At 36.6% G+C, this 22862-nt stretch overlaps 1 long non-coding RNA gene across 16 annotated transcripts; it reads right to left on the bottom strand.

Moving 5' to 3' along the window:
- Nucleotides 1-4082: 4082 nt before the first annotated feature.
- LOC134552177 (uncharacterized) lies at nucleotides 4083-22832 on the bottom strand. 16 transcript variants are annotated; one of them, XR_010080786.1, is made up of 12 exons: nucleotides 21864-22822; nucleotides 21459-21542; nucleotides 20650-20739; nucleotides 19898-20128; nucleotides 15531-15631; nucleotides 14959-15042; nucleotides 13746-13844; nucleotides 12536-12621; nucleotides 10134-10209; nucleotides 9926-10043; nucleotides 9634-9845; nucleotides 4083-4502 (listed from the first exon to the last, which is right to left on the bottom strand). It is a non-coding gene; the product is annotated as an uncharacterized LOC134552177 (long non-coding RNA). The 16 variants fall into 16 exon arrangements; XR_010080788.1 differs by having other exon boundaries at nucleotides 10145-10209; nucleotides 12483-13844; nucleotides 21864-22831; XR_010080799.1 differs by having other exon boundaries at nucleotides 12536-13844; nucleotides 21459-21531; nucleotides 21864-22831.
- Nucleotides 22833-22862: the final 30 nt, after the last annotated feature.

Below are 22862 nucleotides of genomic sequence, written 5' to 3'. Positions count from 1 at the left end.
ACAAGTAAGGAAGGGAATTGGAAGATCAGAGACACCAGTAATAAAAATTGTGAAAATGACCACTAGAACACACCCAAGCCTGGTTTGGGTTTTTTGTTCTGGTTCTCCCCTCCTTCCCCAAGTTTCAAAGGTACACTTTCATTAAAACACATACTTAGAAAGTGGCTGAAAGTCAAGTTTGGGCCCATATTCGTATTTATTCCTGACACAAATGCAGCTGTTACAAGGAAATTTCTCTTTTGGGGTAGGAATTCAATTTTATAAACTACTGAAATTCCACACAATTTCGCTTCATTCAAAGCATGCATGTGAACAAAGCAGATACTCATTCTATCCACTGTCTATCAGCCATAGGTGCCACGCTAGACAAGAGTAAGAGAAGCTACCACAATTAGTCAACAGTATCTGGAGAGCTGCAAGGGAGAAGCAGGTGCACTCCAGACTATTTTTGAAAGACAGCATAACACGTCCTGAAAATTACCAAAATCAGCAAAAGGACCCACCAGCAATGAAGTCAAATATATGAGAATGTGGGCATTGCATCAGCACTCTCAAGCATATTAGGAAAAGCCTGTCAAAAGTCAATCCGTAGATGCAGCATAAATCAGGAGTATTTCTAACATACAGCTGTGAGTTAGGATGAACATTCTTGCAGCTGGGGAATTCAACAGCTGCTCTTCATTTTGGGCCAGAAGCCAGACCCATTTAGGATCTTTCATGGAAGAAGCACACATGGTAGGAAAAGGAAGGATGTCACTCTTTTGCTTGCAGGAAGAGTTTGGGAGATAGCTTGTGTCAGTTAAGGAAAACCAGCAGGACGTTAGCCATAATCACAATGTAGCTGTGCCAAACAACTAAAGGAGAAACAAGTCTCGGGCCAACTTCTGGTCATACAGAAGGTGAAAACTGTGAGTGAAGAAATTCCTTTCCATATTGTTCAAGAAAGGTGGACCTTGAAGTCTCCTTTTAAAATTATTCTTGGACTACATCAAATACCCAACACTCCTGTGTTTTTAACTCCTCAGTAAAGTATTACAGACCACACTAATTCTGGTTAAAAATTACTTTAAAACCCCAAAGTCCAACTCCCAGCAATGCAGATTAAATGAAACTCTATCAAACATAAGCATATTAAAGGACAGCTACACACATACAAGAATTTCTTTCCAAAAGAAAGCGACTAATGAATTGAGATTTTAATTACTAGTTGGGCTGCAGCTCTTGTTATAATTTCTTTCTTGTTACTATTTTAAATTCACATTCTTTTTACTTAAATCTCCATTAGAATGAGCTGTAAAAACTTACATTTGAGTATTTGCTATGGGGCAGAATACATCAAAATCAAACTTGTTGGGAGCTGATTTCAGGAAAAGGGGGGCAGAATTCATCAATTGGTGCAAAATAACAGATGGCAATTTTCCTTCCCGAGCACACCGTAAGAAAGACGGAGTAAGCCTTTGTGAGCACAGTCAACTGATCAGAAAGGTTGGATATCAACACTTAGCAATTTACCTGACAAGAGCTGCAGTGCAATTAGGAGAACTACCCTGGGTTCTGTTTCCAGGCTACCCAAGAAGTCTCTCAGCTAATGCAGTAGCCCTTCTGTCTCTCAGTTGCTTTAAAATGCTGTGACTCAACCCACAACACAGACAGCTGTATCAGGTCTTAAAGAGATCAGCAGTCACCTGTCACAACACCTTTCATGCAGCACACACTGATTACCAGGCACTCATTCATTAACCCCACTTTGTTTGGAATTCTCACTAATTGCATGCTTGCTGCTTTTCCATTCTTGATAGACAGCAATTCTGCTGTGAAGCATAAGAATAAAATGTCTGAACAGCACCTTTAATTCACTCTGTAATTTGCATATTCCTCTTGTATGAACACACTAAGCCCTTTCACTGACTCCTACTGGATCTGATCTTACTGGATCTCACTTCTTCCACTGGGAAGTGGCTTCTGTCCCAGCCACCAGGCTGTGTCCCAGGGTGTGCTGCAACCCACAAGGGCTCCTGAGCCGCTCCATGGTGGCCTCTGTTGGCCCTGGGCACTGTCCTCTGACCCCAGGTCCATGTTGCATTGGCAGGACATGCTGGAGCTGGCGGACTTGCCCCTGCAGAAGGGCTCTGTGGAGATCCTCAAGCAGAGGTGGGAGTCTGCCAATACTACAAGACCAGGCCTGACGTTCCAGCACTCAGCACTCCCACCATCCCTGGTGCCAGATAGAATTGCCCAGGAGAAGATGCCATCAGACAGCAGGAAGGCAGGTGTGTTCAAGGAGGAGACCATGGGTGGATCTCAGCTGATGGAGCACGTCCCTGTCACTGTGGAGGAGCTGCGGAGCCACTTTGAGGCACTGGGTGGTAGGAAGGTAAGTGCTGGGCAGGGTGGACACCTCGAGGGAAGGAACGGAGAGGGGCCCCAGAGCAGCTCCCCCATCCTCACACTGCCCCTCTGCTGTGCCTGCTGGGAATGGCAAGCACTGGCCACAACTCCCATGGATGTCCTGTGGACTGTTTGCACCAGTTTGTTAACAGTGGTTGTCATTATCTATTGTTATCTATAGCTTTCCTTACTGCATAATTTTATTGCTCTGTTTCATTTTAATGGTTTCTGATTGGTGCTAATTGCCAAGCTATCAGGTAAATTAGTGTGCAGTTGTGTTCAGCTTGGGCTTTTTAGAAGAGGAAAAAACCAAGCTAATTCACAGAATCACAGAATAATCTGAGTTGGAAGGGACCCACATGGATCATCAACTCTTAAGTTAATGGCCTGAGCAGGGATCAAATACACAACCTTGGCATTATCAGCACCATGCTCCGACCAAGTGAGCTAATTGCAGGGTATTATGGCTAAGAGAAGAATTCCCAAATGAAACTATTCACAAACACTCTAAAACTTTCTGAAGCATTTCCTCTTATTTGTAGACCAGCATTGATTCCCTTTCAATGAGAAGCTTGCTGTCATTTTACCCATTGGCCTTCACTGCCATTAACATGACAAGCCTGGTCAAATTGCAACCTTTATTTGGCATCAGATTTTTGCCTGAGAAATGTCTGTGATTTTTTGAACTATCTGGGGAGAAGCTAGTCTTCTTTGAAACTTAAAAAATACTTCACAGAAGTAAAAGATACTGAAAAAGTTAGTAATCTTAAATAGGGTGGCTTCACTCATTATTAGAGCTAGAAAGTCTTTCACCAAGTTTTACCTCTTCTGCATGAAAACTGAAATGCCCCTGCAAGGTTTGGTTGCTGATGGAGTATTTTATACCTTCCACATTTTAATTCCTCACTTTGTTCAATTCTGAGTTAAAAAATGAAACGTAAATAAAATATCCCCTTTGAGTAACTTATACCTCACTTCACAATTAAAGACGTATTAATACTTGATTTCACAATGTGTTCTGCTGCAGGTGACCCTGCCAGTCCGTGCAGTCAATCCATTTACCCATTTCATTTTAATGCCCAGGGTGATTTGAACATGGTTTTCTGGTCCAGAAACTGCAGTTCAGAATAATGCCTGCTGACAATTATATAATTCATACACAAAATTGAGGTACTAAAAGGTAATATAAAACTTTTTTATGTGAACAGTAAAATAAAAATTCATGTGATTCGTGAAAAAATCTTTTCATTGGCTTTAAACATATAACACACAAAGTAACAGGAACCAATAAAATAAAGGTTAAAATTTTATGGGGTTATTGAGCACTTACTTTAAAGACCATATAAAATAGCCATAGACTGCTTCTCGGTGGCATACTCAAATGCTTTTAAGGTGGAGACCTTTTTGGTTGCTCTTAGGAATCTTTTTAAGATAGCAAAATATACTTTTCTTCCTATGAAGCAGATCATTCAGGGTAGCAAACGTGATTGATCTTGTAGGAGTAGATTGGTTCTATTTTTAGTTTTATTGGAACAAAGAGTTCCTTATTGAGTGAGAAAGAATAATATTTTGGACTCAAACAGCATTATTCTCTTGAGAAAACTGAAGAATTTTCTTTAAACAATATGGAAGATATTTAAAGGTACCTATTAAGCATTTAATGTGTATCAAGATTATGCTAAAGACCTCAGAGGTTGGATTTAATAGTGGTGTTTATTAATATTAATGATTGCTAAGTATTTTGGTAGTTAAATATTATACCAGGAGATAAACAACTTACCATGAAAACAACAGCATTTGTATTAGGATGCCTTCAGAAGGCACATCTAGACTATTGCTCTATCATCAAGAAGTGACTGACACAGGAAGATTCTTATATCACAATACAATAAAAGGCCGTGGAAAAGTTTCAGCAAACAGATTGCTCAAGATTCAATCTCTTTCAGCCATAGTGCATTTCCATGGGCAGAGGGAGGGAAGAATGAAGAATGAGAGGATGCATCTTCCTTGGATTTTTGTAGTGGTTTCACCCAGAAGCCATACAGAAGGTTAGAACAAAATTGGAAGCAGCAATATGTAAAACTAAGTCAAAGCCATAGAAATCACAGTGGAACCTGAAAAATTTAAACAAAACGTTTAAACAAAATGCAAGTGCCAAATGCCAAAATGACAACTACATCAGTTACCTTATGCACAAACGAGTATCTTTACTAACTTTGTACTCAGGAAAAGACTGCCAAATATTGGAACCCTGCTTGGACTATCTCTTGACTAACCAGACTTTCAACAGCAGGCCCATTTTATTGTTATTCTAAAGGAAAACCAGATTTTATTCTGAGGCAAAACACTGCTGATTACATATTCAAAAATCTCTCAATCAGGTTGCATTTCCTTGCAATGCTGTTATTTGTATATGTACAAAATTAATAGAGAAAATCAGATCAATTAAATCACGCTAAACCATAAAGCCACTTTTAAAGAACAAGATCAATCATATAAAGAACACTCTGCTGCTCCAGAAGTCAAAGACATTGTTATGGACAACTGCAAACATATTTAGACTTTGCCCAATCCTATTTATGTGGATGAAATTAATACTTCATATTGCAATAAATAACACAAAACAAGTAAATGTCAGTAAATACCAAGTTCAGTAATTTTGAAGCTAAATGACTTGATGAATTCAAATTACTTTGAATCCCAGTGGAACTTGAATGTATTTCTTTCTTAGGAGTATTAATAAGTTAATAATCAAGTCTAGTTTTGGAGCCTTTTAATTTAGGCCTGTTGTATCAGGCCTCTCCATATCTTTTCATTATTGAAACTGTTAAATAATCCCATTCTGTTAAAATGAAAAGTATTTTCCCCTTTTCGATATGAAAAAATATTTCTTAGGAAGTAGCAATATATTGAAACATCAGTTTACTATACTGGTGTCTCACTCATATAAAATAACTTGTTTATTAGCACACAAAGGCATGGAAATACTAGAGCAACTAAGGCCCACGTTTTCTGTAAAGTGATTATGCATGTTTTTCTTAAAATATGTGAAAAAATCTCAACTGAGAAAGTAATTTCATGCTTATTTCTTAGAGAAACCTATTCAAAGAACTCATTAAAACCATTCATTTAAATAATCTAGTATATGGTCATTAAATTGTGTCCTTTACTGAAAACATATGAACTGCTGCCAGAAAGTAAATTAAGGCAACTGATGTTTAATGTAAAAGGTTAGACCTTCATTAAAACTGTCTAAACAAGCAACATCTTTTTTTCCCTTAGCACTCTCAGAAACATTTATATTAATTTAGCATAGCCACATAATGTGGAAAAGAAAGGAAACCCCATGATAGCTGTAGGTCAGTTTTGTACCCTGTTAGCACTTGTATCGCTCTATTTTTGCTATGGATGAATGAAAGGGAGTGAGTACACAGGACACCCCCAAAATTCCCATTGTTGAAAAGCTTGCATTTAAAGGGAGTGCTGTATGGTCAGCCCTACAGCACAGATGGATTAAATAGAAGCATACAGATGGATTTTGGCTTCATCTCTTCCTTAACTCATTCTTTTTGTGACACATGCATTCCCCCTTTTGTTTTCATCAATGTTTTCTCATGTCAAAAGATTCCACAGGGAAAGACCAAATTAAAGGAATTTTAATTGCAGATCATGAAGAACAGCTTTTGGTAATTTTTTTTTTCCTGTAAGAGGAAAACTTTTTCCTGTGTTTTTAATTTCTAAGTAAATGTATCAGGTCTTGACAAGTAACTTACAAATCATCTGATGAAACAATCCTCATCTCACTTTAGTTATTCTTATTTAACCTATCTCTAAACTGGCCTAGCTTTTCACAGTTTGGAAGATGTATTAAATTTTTGCTTTTCTACAAAGTATGGATGTTGTCAGACATCCCATTAGCATTTACAATTTTCCCTAGGAAAAGCAGCTGTTCTAATGGTAAAAATGAAGCTTCCCAAACCTCCTTTGTTCATAAACAGTTCCCCAAAGTACTACAGTATGTTATGCACATGTATACATATATATATATACACAGACACACATAGGTCTTCTATAAAGTACTGGTGTTCCTCCCTGTTGAATCAGTGAATTGGCACGGACTCACATCCCATCCCTGTTTATCACCTGCAGCTCTTCAGCTCCTCTGAGCTATTTTATCCATGTTAGTTACACCATTACACTTGTTGGCATAACTTTATGCAAAACTGGATTTGAAATGAGCACAAATGATTCACACTTGGGACACATCAACATTTCAGACCTTCTCCTCCACCACACCTGTTAACTAGTTTCTCTAGAGGTCCCTGCAACTTGTTTTGCTATTTACATAATTATTAAGCAACCATGCTTCAGTCAAACATTTGAATGTGTTACAAATAAAAAGTGATAATATTTTTCTTTCTCAGATCCTTAAGAACTCTTTTATTCTTCTGCCTTCAATTCAGTTTTACCATTTTGTGTTTTATTTGGAGGTGTGGACAGCACAGGAAACAGTTATGGGATATCACCTTATGGGATCATCCCCTCTTCCTCACAGTGAGAGAAGTTACTGTTTGATCTATAGCAACAATGAAGGTTGCTAGAAAAAAAAAAAAAGCAGGACAGATCAGTTGGAAAATTGGAATTTGTGTGTCACCAGTTACTTACAAAAAGTTAAATTTGGTTAAATCTCATCTACATATAAAGCAGAACTGAGCACGTTGCACTTTTGTAAACAAGAGGATGGGATGGATTATATTCATATGCCTCAACCAAACTTTCCAAAGGAAGTCTTCCTTATGCTAAGATTTACTGGATACTGGTTTGTTGCTTTGTAATGTTCTTCTTGGTTCCTGCTTATTCACAGTCCACGAGGATACATAATGTATCATGTGCTGAGGATGTCAGTGGCTGATTTTTATGATCAGTAGTCCTCAACAAATTGCAATGATTTAAGGTGTGGGTTTCATTTTTGTCTGATTATTGTCTATGTTTTCTACATGACTCTTAAAAAGATTTCTTGTCTGTTTATTTGGCTGTTGTAATTTTAATTTAAAGAGGCACTTCTCCTCTGTTATGATGAGTTGAATCTTTTGTGGAGTACAGTTAAACAAAGTTAAAGTTAAAAAAAGTATTTTGACAGTGCATCAAATGACAGTGACACTTCCCAGGTTGACTGAATTTCCTCGGAAGGCAGTCTCAAAATCAGTTATTTCTGGAACAGAGAAGTATTTAAATAGGACCATTTATAACCACAAAGCACATTGTCACTAGGAGATTTTTTAATGCTGTTAAACACAATAATTACATGGTAACACAGCAACAGATATCCATACAAACTTGAATATACATACAGCAGATTAACAGGTATTGTAGAAGACAAGAAAACTAAAAGAGAGTCTAACACAAAAGACTTTTTAGAAATGAAAGGCTTCTAACAGTTTTTGAGGTTTCCAGGACTTCTACCTGTATCATTGCAGATGACAGAGTTTTGCCTTTAGGTCTTTCAGTAAAGACCATTGAAGTTAAGGAGCAATATAATTTAATTTTGTGAAAGTTCTGCAGATGAGCCTGTAATTTTTAAATAGAGCAAACAGAGAAGAATCTCATTCACTTTAGGAAAACTGAAAAAAAGAAAAGCATCAGGTTGGATTTTTCTTTCAATATGCTAGTACTGAAATATAAATCTATTTGTAGAGTAGAAGTGTCTATGTTTGTCTCTACGGGAAATATATGAAAGAACAATAAGGTGTATGGCAATAAATACAGCCATGTTTCCTTTTGCTCTCCCTCCTTTTTTTTTAGAAGGATTTAGATGAGTATGATTCTAATTTTTTTTTTTAATTTTTCATAGTGCACTGTGAGCTGTGAGCTGTGGTGGTTGCAAGAAGAAACTAGATTTTGCAACTAGCTAACTTCATTTTCAAAAAATGGTAATTTCATTCCAAACAGAGAGGAGATTTGATATTTTCCATATTTCTTTTGAGTCTGATTTAGAAATTACCTTCTTCTAAGTTCAGGATTACAGCAGACTGACTATTCTTTGGCTCAAGTCTCCAGAAAGCAGAGAAAAGCAAAGAAGCTCTGCCTTCATATACAGATGTTATCTCTTGTGTGACTGTGTGTTATTAAATAAGCACACCAAGAGGATGGGGAACTGAGGAATATGACACTTAGGACTTCTTAACAAAGGCGCAGGTGCACACAGACGCACACGCACGAGTCATGAAAGTATTTTTTAAAGATGTCATCACTTATAAATTACCCCAAACCTGAGTGTTGTAGAAATTAACATTTTTAAACCTGTAGGGATCAGTAAAGTCAAAACCTTTTAACTTAGAAACAGGTCACCATGTGTATTGTGTTTTGTACAGTTTGATCTTGAGGGTGAAGGATTGAGTTTTCCAGGTCATCAAAAAAAGAATTACTTCTTCCCTTTCTGACACATAAGTCAGTAAATAACTTGCTTTAGCCAAGTCTATTTTTGTTGTACGATTTCCAACCTATTAAGCAGCAGCATCAGAGCTTGATAACCTCTGTGGGAAACTGACCATAGAGCACTTGGAAAGGCAGAGCTCCTTTCCACAGTCAGTGGCGAAAAAATGATGTTTGGAAAAGTATGTTTTATTTATAACATGTTCTTTCACTTCACCTCCACATTTAGTTTAAATTTAGTTTGTAATATTTTATAGACAATACTTGTTATCCTAAATAACTGTGTGTCAGAAAGAACAAATCTCAAAATATTTTCACTGTCATTCTGTCTGCTCTGTTTGGAACATTTTACCAGCCTGTGGTAGCTTAATCAATTGTTGAAGCATGAAAGTGATGTGGAAAGATGAGAAGTAAATATGTCATTACTAGCATGTCTTTGGAAACAGCACTTGCAGGAAAACATAACACTGAGTTGATTAGGAAGGAAATAAGCTTGTGACCTAAAGCCTGAGAAATCAGGCATACAGGTGCTGGTATGCAGGAGAGAACATATCCATAAATTAAACAAGAGTGAAAGAGACATTGCTTGCACAGTACAACATGTGATGTGTCAAATGAACATTTGTTTAAGTTAATCAAATAAGCACCTGCACCAATACTCACAATTAATATTTCAACAGGCTATTATATATGTAAAATAAAATCTCCAGTATGTCTATTGTGTTATCTTTCCTCCAACCTGAACAGCATTTGTGAGAAGAAACAATTCTGTTATTCTCTGACAGTATCTAGTAAAAAGAGAAATGGACTCACCGTGTTTTTTATGTTGTGAGGTTGAAGTGAATGGGTCCAAACAAACCATACTCAGCAGCTGCACGTTGCTGTTGTGAATCTTCATGAAAGCAGAACAGTTTGTGTTTTAAAAGTACGGCATAGAAGACTTCCTATCTTTACATGTCCAAGGCAGTACTGCTTTATGGGTAGATGTCAACACTGGCCATTATAGGGTAGAAGGTACAAATCACCTGCCAAACACATTTTACTACATCAACTGTCTTAAACAGAAGATATCCCTCAGGAACCCTTTTCACTATAAGGATCTCACCTGTGTGCTTCTGTTTCTGCTCCTTTAGCTCTGTCTTTTCCCTGCTGGCAGCAATTCTGCTTGCTCTGTTGCCTCTTTCAAAAACATGCTGTGAAGATGCTTCCCAGATGTTCCATGCCTGGATTTAAAGCAACATGACATGTTATCCTAAAGCTTGGCAACTATGAGGCATTTAGCAAATGGGAAGTAAAAATGTAAAAGAAAATACCACTGCCATACTTGAACGCTGTTTCTTTTTCCTCTTCTGTCATGGTGTGATGGTATGTTTGTTTCAACTGTAACACCTGATTAACAAGTTTGGAATAATAGATGTTACTCCAGATTAGGCAGTCTGGAACTCTGTACACCCAGAGGTGTTCAAGCTCTGCACAGTATTTCTTTAAAGCTGTTTATATGAAATTCTGTCACAGATATTAAATATCACTGCTGGACTGCAGATATGAAAATGGTCCATAGCAATACCAAATTTGAGACTCTCCCTAATTACACCCATTGACTCAGAAACACCACCATTTATAGCTCATCTTGAATTCCCTGCAGCTACAGCTCTTACATAATACCCTCTTTATAGGCTCGTTGTTAATCTTCCATTGTTGAATATGCTTCATTTTTTCTTATTGCTCGTTTTCAAACATCAGTCCAGTATCTGACCAAATAAAACGCTATTTCCTAAAAAAAGGAATGCTGATAACCCATAATTTTACTAGCTTTTATAGACAGTAATATGGTGGGGGGAAAAAGTAATTTAAAAACATGCAATGAATATTAGATAAAAAAGCCTTTGCTAAGATAGTAGCTATCTAGAGCCTATACCACTATTCTATTAAAAATAATAATTTAAAAAAGCAGAGGGGTAAACTTAATTTAGATCACTGAAAAAAAGTTTACAAGGAATTTTAGGTTCATGAGTGCTCTGACCATCAAAATCCCCAGTATGCAATTCTCTGGTGATGTACAGAGCAAATTGCATTGAAGGTGCCCTGTATAATTCCTGAATAAATGACAAGTGCTGGGCACTGGAACATACATTACTTTCTGTAATTTTGGAAGGAACATCAGAGAATGCACCACTTTTTTTTTTTTTAATTATTGTATGTTTAATGGAAATAAATACATTTAAGCCTTGAAAATGTGTCAACTCCTTGGACCTTGTACTAAGGGCAAGACTGCAGCCAGACTTAAGCCCGTGCATTTTACTTTTGGCTCTTGACTACAACACAGGGATCTGCCTTAATTGCTCGAACAACTAAAGGAAAACATTCTGTCCACTTCAAAAAGTGGTATCAGTGAAATCTGGGAACCAGCATTACAGGAAATTGTCAAATCTTAGCACCAAGGCAACATTTCAGAAGGAAACAAAGAGGAGGTTTGAGCAAGAATGTGCAAAGAAAATCAAATATTGTCCATGAATTTATAAGAAACAAACAAAAAGCTGGAAGCCCACATGCTCTTATGAATCCCCCCCCAACTAATGTTTGCTTCATACTTGCATACATTCAAGCAGTGATAAAATAAAGATTCCTAAATTACTACCGTACAGGTGAAAACAGAGATAAGAAATTACATCCCTAAATGTGCCTTTTAAGATAAATACAATAAAGAAAAAAAGGATAAACTTAAGTTGACACATGAATTTAATATACAGCAGTGTTCTTTTTATAACTGCAATGCAGAGAAGATAGTAAGTTTATTTTGGACACTTAAAATAAAACTTTATTACACTAAAAAAGAGCAGAATTCTATAAAAAAGTTTTAGTGTGGATTTTATTTAATACAGTGGTAGAAGTTCTTCCAATTACTTTGCAATTACATAAACAGAATGTGCCTGTTATCATATTTGATTCAAAGCCTTGGTATTTATTTGTGCATTTTAAAAGGCAGAAGGAGATAGAGGAGGAAAGCTATTATGTTTAATGTTCACTGTGTTTCAAACCTCAGTTTGTGCCTCCTATGTGGAGAGCCTTTTATGGTGCCCCAGGTGACAATTCTGGGAAAAACCCTCTGATATTATTCTTGGTTACTAATCACACTGGTTTCTAAACAGTTTCCATGACTTGAGCCAGGCCTGGAAATTGTAGTCTGTTAATATTGGTCAGAAAACTATGCTGTCTGTACTCTCTATAGTTTTTTTTTTGCTGTTCTTTCTAATATATTTCATATTAAACACACTGTCTCAGATCCAGACTTCTTACTCTGCCTCTTTTTCTGGTAATGTACTGCTAGTTAGTTGTATAGACATCTGGTTCAACACTTAGTATAAATTCTCTTTGATTTTTATGTGATTTTATTTAAATTTGCTTTCAAACACTGTAGGATTTACTTTTACTAGGTTGGGGTTCTTTTATTTTTTAGTCTTCATAAATTTTATCTTGATTTAGTTTTTTAAAGGTATTGTACCTGCCCTACTTTAAAAAATGCTACTCAATAACTATAGTATCATAATACTTTAAAAAAAGGCTCATTCAAACTTGTTTGACTACTGTCAAATTACTTGACTGTGGCCTCAGTTTCTTTATGTACTTATAAAGCACACAAGCATTTTGACTGCCAAAAATACCTGTAGATAGGGACCACTGCACAGGATTGGTTAAGGCAGGGAAGTTTCTGTACCTACTATATGTCCTCCAGTTGCCTATTTAATCCATTGTCCAGCTGCTTATTTAGCACCAATCTTCATTATCAGGCTGTGAGAAGTTCTGTAAAATTTCAAATCAATATAATACAATTGGCTGCATATGAATGTGTGTGACCTCAGCAAAAACTGAAACATCGCACTACCCAACACTGTTTACAGTAGAAATTCAAAATATACCAGTTACTGTGAAATAAAAAATTAACTATATCCTAGCCAAAACCAGCACAGATGGCAATTCTGCAAATAGATCTTTTGTTTCCTCAGGCTGACACAAGCTCTTTTCAGAGCCCCTGTTTCATGTACACGCACAGCTATTTTATACCCTTCCTCCAAATGAAAATAGTTTTAGTTTAAAACTGTCTCCAGCTGAAAAGGATACGCATCTCTGGATCTGGTCTGGAAATAAAATGAATGAGCAGGTTCCAGGCAGCTACAGGGATTCTTCTTAAAGCCTCCAGAGAAATTCTGTCTTTGTGAAACGGAGCTTGCAGAGCATCAACCGAGAACCATGGCTTTGTCTCAACATTTTCCTTACTGGCTTCAGAGAGTTTATGTAGCAGGTGTTATTAGCACTCCTCTCTAATCGTCACTTGAGAGGGTCTGTCATCAAGCTTAATAATGCCATCAGCATTCCAGCAGATGCCAGACATGATTCCACGCACTCCCACTGCACTAGAATTGATTCTCACCAAAATTTTAATTACAGATGAGAAATGTATCAGAAGGAGGCTTGTCTCATGCTGGTATTTCCAAAGGTTTTTTCCAGACAGGACAACACTGTACTGTTTTATCTCATATATACATATTCCACTATAATTGAGGGATTTACAGATATTATCAACTCGCCCAGCAAAAGAATTAGCCTCAAATAATTTCTGTGTACTCTCCAGCAAAGCAGTATCTTGTTTTGAATCAGAATTTGAGATGCCAACTTTTTGTAGGCAGTGTACATGTTAGTAAATGCTAGGAGTCAGTTCCACAAAGTGAAACCTGAATTGCCATTGAAATAATTATCTGAATAGCAATCCTAACTTTAAATTAAAACCCAAGTAAAATGCATTAACAGATCAAGATTTTATGTAACTTTAAAATAACAGATTGGATGTGTAAACACTTATCCTACTGTTCCACTTATTTCCTACCTCCTCATACAATTATGGATTTATTATTTTCCTTTCAACTCACACTTTTGTCTTCTCTTTCGGCTTATTCCTTCTACCCCTCTTCTTCATTTCTTTAGTAGACACCACACATAAAATGAAAGTTAGGTGGTAGACAGCTTTCCTTTAGGCAGGACATGTAATGAATGCAGTAAATACACACAGGATGAGGATGAGGGCATCTTTTGAATACATTTAAAAATGACCTTTAAAAATTATTAAATACTTTGAACATTAACAGTAGATCTGACAATCTCCTTTATATACTGAACGCAAATTCTTCCTGCAATCCAAGGTAGTTCTATGTATGCAGAAAAGTTAGTAGTAATTTGGTAAATAGTTTTCCTCTATTTAAAACTTCATGTGTTCTGGCTTACTGACTTTTAGATTAGTGAAGGACTGGATAGCAAGTGGAAAATTCACTATCTAAATGAAGCATAGCCACTCAGTAGGCCAGTGAAATTGGAATCTTTACTGCTGGCATTTCTAACTGTAATGATTGCATATTCCTTGAAATTTGGCACTCCAGTGCTTTACTCTTTTCATCATGTTCAGAGTATGAGATCAGAACATAAAAATAGCATCTTGTATCACCTTCTTCTGAGAAGTACACACAAAAATAGAATATAATATAAGAGGCAGTACACAAAACTGAAGTCATTACATGACAGGAAGTTACTTGAGTATGGACAGACTTCAACAAATTATATCCAACAAAAATGAAATTTTATAAATGCTTCTAACAGCGCTCAACAGAACAGTTTATATCCCAGTTAAATACCTGATCCCACCAAGACCACAAAAGCTTGATATGAACTGAACGTTGTATTTATCAAAAAGAAAAAAAAAGTTTTACTTTTCATTTGGCAAGTTTGGAAGAGTTGCATGTATTAGCCTCTAATTAAGCACCTCTTGCTCTACCTCAGTGCCTTTTCAAATGTTAATTCTATCCTTATTAGGAAGATGTCTTTGACATTCACTGTCATTAGGTTATCTGTGTAGATACCCCAATAGAAAAGAATGCAAATTAAATTTATCCTGATTACCTTGAGTTTATGATAATCATAACACTCTTCAGTAGCATTTTCACAGTAGGAAATACCATTTCCTGGGAATAAATCTGAGCTGTAGCAGTGCAGCTGGAGCCATCGTGCAAGAAAATCACCACCCTGAAGCCCCTACTAAGACAGGGATGCTCTTTGCAAAATGGGGTTAGAGCAGCTTGAGACTGAAAGTACCTTCTGCCATTGTAGGCCACATCTTAGAAATCTCTCCATAAGAGAATTCATATGGAAACCTCTTCAGTAGGGCCACATGAATTCCTGTAATTGATATTAAAAATGGTCCAAAAAGATGCATTATTTTTTTCTAAATTATTATTAAAATTCATATGTAAAATAATAAGTTCTTTTAATTTTATATGGAATGGAATTGCTACCACAGAGATATAAATTTGAAAAAATATCACAGAAACATATTACAAGTTAATAAAAGTAATAGAGTTAAGAAAAATGCAAATCAAATTTATATTGGTCCATGGTTTACAAGAATAAGAGCAAGAAACAGTGCATTCTGAAGTTTTTAGCTATTAATGGTATCTACAGAAAAAAAATAGAAATTAAAAAAAACCCAAACCAACAACAACAAAAAACCCACCACCAAAACAACAACCAAAAAAACCCAACAAACACAGACAAAAAAACCCAAACTAGATGAGTTTGTTCTCAACAATGCCAGTGGTAATTGAAAACTTGGTATATTTGGAGTTCTCTATTTTGTTCTATTGCTGTAGAAGTTAGAACATCATTACAGTGATTCTCTGGTGCTCACGTGGGAAAGCACACACAATGCTGGGGCAAGGTGATCCTGAGGCTGTTCTCATTTACACCAGGTATTGGCGGCCTGCAGTACCTAGAGGAGACAAACATGATCTAAAAACATGTACAGCTGCATTCTGTTTTAATTTCTTCTCTCCCTCCCCATCCTTCATTTCTCCTCTGCAGAGCCATTTCTGCTTCATGGATCATCCATAAGAAAATCATGGTCAGCTCTTGAGTGGTTTTAAACCAAAATACCATAATTAATACTGGGCTGTAATTGTAACTTATAACCAACTCTGAAAAAGGGTACAAAATTAATAGGCTTTTTAAGCCATAGCCCTTCCCACACAAAATACCCTATTCCTTTCAGGTGCTGTCTCCTGCTACCCCAGCACACAAGTATGTCATTCCTCTCAGCACACCCACGTTCTGGCCAAGCTCCCTGTCCTGCCTGTGCTGCACCTGCCCACCATCACCGCTGTGTATTGTAACCCAGCCTGGTGACAGGGCTTGTCTCACTGGCACTGTGCCACTGTGTCACTTCTGACTGGGGTGGACAACCTGAGACTATCAACAGACTAGTGAAGAAAGAGCATGGAGCCTCTCACACAAACCATGCATGATATCTAAGTCTAAAAGCAGTCAGAAGTTACTTCAGTGAAATCACATACAAGGGTAGCATGAAATTTGTATACATTAATAAAGCTGTCTGCAAACACTAAAAACAAAGTAGTCTAATGAAGCCCGTACATTTTGAACACCTATGCCATTTAAGTAATTAAGGGCTCTAGCAGGTAAGTGCTGCAAAATCTTCCTGGAGAGGTTTATGCTGTCACCAGACCAACCACCTAGTCACTTTTTCTTCTGACACTGTACTTCTTTTTCAGGATGACAGAAATGGACATCCAGTGAACCCTTCAAGTTCCTCCCTTGCAAAATAAGCCTATTTTTTGCTACTGCAGCAGTTTCAGTAATGTACATACCATAAGAGCTGTAGATGAGATTTTACAGCCATTGTGTCCAACCCCATACTGAGTATCACATTGCATGGAAGAAGGGAGAAGTACCCCAAAATACAAACTGCAACACACTAATGCTTTGATTAGCAATAGGCCACAGAATGATTATGAGATGCTAATGATGTTGTGTAAACAATCTGTATGGAACTAACCTAAATTCAGTTGATAAGTCACAGCAGAACTGAAAATCAAATTTCTGAAGTACAAATGCCCATGTACATCTGATTTCCAAGACATAATTTGCTGTTTTTACATATTCTTATGTAATGATAAATGAAGTTAATAAAATTTCCATCTAATCAACTTTTCTATGCACAAAATGAGCAACGGATGTTTCATCCGCTGGCTCTCTGTACACTCCCTTTGCCCCCAAACCCGCATCTCTTTTCTATTAATAACTTGTAACACATATCCTGTTCTTGATGTCTCCTAACAGGAAACAGAAAGTGAGAGAAATTCACTTTCATCACCATTGAAGAGTCAGCCTGGGAACCATTCTGCCATTTCTCAGGAGGAGTCTAGCGTGAAAAGAGGGAGAGCAATCTTTGAGAAGATGTCATCAGAAAACGGCCACAACAACAGCTCTGAAGGTTAGCATTACCACATTGACCCGATACCTTGCTTTAAGGCACTGCTCTCCAAACCTTTTTGATGCTCACCTCTATCATTAAAATATTTATGAGTCTGCCTTCCCAATGTTTGTATATTTATTTACAAATCATGTATCTGTACTACTCTACTAGTATAGCCTAAGGCAACATACACCCAAAATAAAAGTTAAAGTAGGATGGATGAAAGAGTATCTAAAAAGTGTTTATTCACAAAAACAATTATTGATTCCACTCTTTTTTTAATAAGAAAATTGTTTAGACTGCATATTTATCAATTTCAGACTCTAGAATTTTAAAAGAAAAGGGAAATTTGAACACACAAGACTTCTTCTGGTTAATGCTGCTAAGTTTATTAAGATCATTGTTCAAACTTCAGACTTGCTCTTTTATAAAGTTTAACTTTCAGCCACTGGCTATCTGTTTTCCTTTTTTTCTCTACCAAATTAAAGAGACCTTTAATACCTGTTCATTTCTTCTTGGAAGGATAATTATATATTATGATCATATCACCCCACAACTATCTAACATTAGACAGAGCTACAGTTCTCTCTGTGGCAGTATATTTTGTGCCTCTTCTCTGCATCTTCTGAAGTTTTTCAGGCATCTTTGGATTTAAGGACCATTTTGGGGGTGTTTTCCCCTTCTCCTTCTAGAGATTTCTAGTATAAAGCCTTTTTTTCCTACTCTCTGACAAGAAAACAGAATCCTCTATTCCACATCCACTTTGCCTCTGAGTCTAAATACGGCACAGCATGTTCCAGAAGCATTTTTGGACCCACCAGGAATAACAAAGAATATGATTTATGCAAAAATGCACCGCCAACAATTCATACCTCTTATACAAGAAGCTTTTTCAAAAAATGTGACAACCCCCATAGGGGATAATGTTTTTCTATGTTCCTGTGAGAGCCATAATATCCCATTTTGCATTCAGACAGTCTTATGAGAAGTAAATTCCCAATAGACTCATTTTACTTTGAAACCACTGGTGAAAATTCTAATAGCTGACGTCAGGCACTGAAAGGTGCAACTCTGCACTTGAATAAATACTCAGGCCCTGAGAAAAACAAGATAATGCTGATCCATAGATTATTTCTCCCATCACCACGAGATTTGAGTTTTTTATAACCAATAAACAATTATGCCAACTTGCTTCAAATTTTCAGCAAGAACAATACTCTCAAACCACTCAAGTGCTATGGAAGTTTTCCCTAAATGTTCCAGCTATGCCAAAATCTTATTTTCCTAGGAGAGGTATTGAGCAAAATTTACTGCAAGCTGTTTGAGTGAGTACCAACAACTTCTGTTGTCTCCACTGGAACACAATGCAGGCAATGCTCATATTGCTGTCCAACCTACCACGAAAACCTGGAGAAGCCCATACTGGATAGCTATGCAGGCATATTGTTGGAAAAAAATGGCAAAAAGCCATTCTCAAGTTCTATTATGCACAAATGATTTGTCAAGCTTCGTTTACTTTATAGAATTAATGTAACTCACAACAAATGAATTAAATTCTCTGAAATAGATACTATCGTACAAGTCCCATATGACAAAATCAAACAGATTTTGTTGGCATAGCTCAGCTTGATAAGGCTCTTACTAGTTAACTTCAAAATATACATTTATCTCTGAAAGAATGAGAATATATTGCACCTTCAAGTTCTCATGAATGAGCAAAGGTTTAAATCATATAACCTCACATATCACTACAAGAGTTTCACATTATGTTTAAACCAACAAGCTTCTCAAGACAAACATTTTCTGTTTAAAGCTTTTAAAGCTAACAAGAGAATAGTTTCTATTACTTTCACTCCCCAGGTGGTTAATAATATGTATCTAATAAAACGTTTTTTAAAACAGTCCATTAAATTCATTGGCCCCACATTAGCAGGAATTAAACCACATCTAACTCCATGCACATGAGTATTCCCATTGCACTTAATGAAACCATTCCCATGCTTATGACTATGTACAATTCAAAAATCCCTTGTTGAACCAAAATACCAAGAAAGATTTTTAACTCCTAAACATTCTTAAGAATTAAAGCAATGGCTTATAAATTTTATTCTGGTGTGTTACATAATTCAATCTGCCTTTAAAAATGATCTGACACTTTTGGCTGTGGTGGACTATCCCTCTGTGTTGTCAAAGTGTACTTTCAGTTTTTCCACGGTTTTGGTTAGCCTTGGTTTAAATGCACAGACTTACTTGAAAAACAGCAGTTTTCTCTCTTCTGATTTCTACTTTCCCTGAAAATCTTTCTTCTACTTTCAGCTGACTTTCACTGCTGCTATTATTATTTCTTGAACTGTACAATTCTTCTGTCTATCATGATAACATGAAATATGCAAAATTACTGCATGGGATAAGCATAATAGAAAACTATTCTTATGAAAGTTATGAGTAGGGTCAGGTAAAAATACTAAGAAACCAAGTATATTTACACTGAGATCCCTCTTCTGTGCATGTCTGCATCTGATTTTTACTGATGATTAGAATTGTTATATTTGCTTTTTATATCTGAACCTTGAACACTTATGCCAGCTTAACAGTTTATAAGGAACAGGCAGAAAGGCCAGGTGTGCCTTGTAATTCTTCCCTGTTTGGTGGGACAACCCTTCCCTGGCACTATGTTCTCTGCCAGATGGACAGACAGTTGTTCAAAAGTCCTTTTTTTTCTGTTGCATTTCTCTTTCATAGACAAGAGAGCTGATCACGACATACCTTTTCCCTTTGTCTAAAAGAAGGAAAAATAACTTGACACCAAATTCAAGGCACTTTCTGGGGTGTATGGAATTCTTTTGACTCTGTCAAATGAGTGCAGAAAGCAGCAGCAGAACCTCCTAGTGCCAGTAACTCAGGGCTGCTTTTTCAGGAGTCCTCTGAGCTGTTGTCTCCACATGCACTGTAGCTGAATTGCAAATACTTCTAGATAAGTCTATAACCTCTTCACACCTTGAAACAAGGTTAAAATGTAGTTGTCAGTGGAAATTGTTTTCTACAAGGTTTTAGTAATACTAAACCAACAAAAACATACCCTAATGTAAGATCAGTAAACAACTGAAATCTACAATAGACTCAGAATAGACTCTGATGAGTAAATTAATACTACAAAGTCTAAGGCTAAATAGAAAATAATATATATATAATTATAATAGATTAATTGTAGTACTTAAAATCTTTTTTTACAGTATAAAATAATGCAAATATAACACTATCAGAAAAATGCTATGCTTGTTGGTTAAATTTTACAATTTTCATTAAAAAGCTTATTGTTTTTACCCAAGAAATTTTCCCCACTCTGAAAAGTTTCATTAACATAAATTTTTCTGTACTCTCTAAGACCTAAATTGAAAATAAGATAAACTTGTTAAAAATTGATGATACTTCCTCTTTCTACTACTGTTTTTATTTCAAGATTTAGAAAAAATGTAGCTATTTTCCTCTTAGAAAACACCATGTCTGTTTGTACTTACAGTGGAGTCTCGCAGACTTGTAAGAGGACTGTCTAAAGAGAGTGCTCCCAGGGCTGATAACACACTGCTGGATTTCCAGGAGACTGTCTCCTTTAAAGAAAGAATGGCCATGTACAAGGCTGCTGTGTCCTTTGCCCATGTAAGATATCAATGGTTTCTTACCTTCCTGCCTCTCCGTTTGCTTTGCACAGGGACATATCCTGCATTCTTTACTTATCCAAGCTGACTGATGGACCATTATGGGGATCAAAATTTGATATTAAATTAACATGAAATTAACAAACCTACTCAGCAAAACTATTGTTGCATCAGTCCATCTCTGCTGAGAGATTTTTCATGCTACAAAGCTTTGGTCATCTGGACAATTCCCTTTAACTCATTAGAAGAACTGGGTTTCCTTTCAGTGTTGCATAAGCTGCATTTATTAGGGCCATAGGCTTGTGATAGATTAAGCCAGTAGCCTCTGAATTACTAAAATTATTACTAAATAATAAAATCATATTCAAAAGCACATTAAGTTTAGACCTCTTGCTGTTTCAAATTAAAGAAATTGAAATTGTGGCATTTTAAAATGGTAGCTCCATGAGACAAGGTGTATGAAAAAGTATTGTTTTGTAATAAAATTATTTAAAATTTGCATTATATAAAAGAGTAGTTAGGAAAAAAAAGTTCTTAATTTTATTTTATATCTCTCTCTACATGTACATCAATAAGATTACTTTACTGAAAATTTCAAAATACTGATACCGAGTAGCACATAATGTATTTGGTTACCAGAATTTATAAACTAGTAGAATAGACCTCCTTACCACACTGAATTATCAGTCAGGAATATGTGAAAACTCTGTCTTCAGATCTCAGCCAGGAAAATCTTCCTCAGTTCTGCAGAAACACTAAGGGTTAAACTAAGGGTTAAAAAGTGTGTTTTTATCATATCTTAAAATCCCAGCTAGCAGTTGCAGCTCAGATCCCTTGTCAAAAAGGTAAAGAAGGCATTCTGAGGGCTTGCTCTAATGTGAGAATGACAATAGTCTTTGTTTACACTAAACTTTCAGCACATGGAAAGAACACCTTTTTCTCCCTGTAAACTAGGCCAGAGTCATTTCTCTAAATCAGAGACCATACCTGGTAAAAGAAGGACTACAATTCAGCTCCCACCAAAAATCATCTTCATCCATATGCAAGTAAAGCTGAAGAAGGATTCCCAGTCTTACCTGCACTTTAGTTTTGGGAAAATGGGTTTGCATTGCCTGAAGGGACCTTCTGGGTGCCTGGATAATCCAGAAACCACATAGTGAAAACAGCCAGCAGAGTCCAGGTGTTTTCCAGCCATCAAATTCCTGCCTGCTGACTTCCTTATTTCCCAACTGCTGGGTGTGTATTTGGAGCAGATTCCTGCATTTCACCTGTCTGAGAAGGTCCCAATTCCCTAGCCCAGCAACTGGAACCTTTGCTGAAGTTAGTATTCTCTCTCACAATGAAAAGAACTGCATGAAGCCTGACCCAACCTAACTGTGTTGAGCACACAGGAATGATTTCATTTATACTCAGCAACGTCTTGCAATTTCTTGCTGAAATGGATGGTTGCCTGAAAAAAGGAACATTATATTTGGTTCCATTAAAAGAATTAATACATTTCATTAGAGGACCCATAACTGCATTTACCTTCTCAAAATAATCTCCAAATGGCTGTTAAGGTATTCCTGAAATGTTCATTCATTAAAATAATTACTTTCCACACTCACATATCCATGTACATTTATAATCATGTAGCCTTCATCACAGGGGAAAAAACTCTGTTTTTTTATGATCTGCTTACTTACTCATACATAAGTAGTCAATCTAACTTTACTTAGTAGCTTCATTACAAATGTATTCCTAATTTTTCGGTGGGCTTTTTTCTGCATAGTGATTAATAAATTAAAATACTGAAAGCTTTTTCCAATACTATCTAAAAAGTAACACATGGGACAGAACTAGAACAGGAAGCCTGAGGGTAAGTCCTCTCTTGGGACTCTCATTGCTGCTGTTGGGGAAGGCAGGTCATCTCACAAAGGCCTGCTGGAAGCTCTCTGCGTGCTTTTTAACAATACCCATTGGAAAAACAGAGAGGACCAGGTGGCAACTCCAAATTACACTGAATTCAGAAGAGACAAGTAGAAGAGGCAACAGCAGAAGGATTTCTCTGCAAAGTGGTTGCTTACCTTTGCTGC

This window comes from Prinia subflava, chromosome 6 (genome assembly GCF_021018805.1).
Source record: "Prinia subflava isolate CZ2003 ecotype Zambia chromosome 6, Cam_Psub_1.2, whole genome shotgun sequence".
Lineage (NCBI taxonomy): Eukaryota > Metazoa > Chordata > Aves > Passeriformes > Cisticolidae > Prinia > Prinia subflava.
Note: the sequence above shows the minus strand (reverse complement) of the source record. Positions and strands in the feature narration are given on the sequence as shown.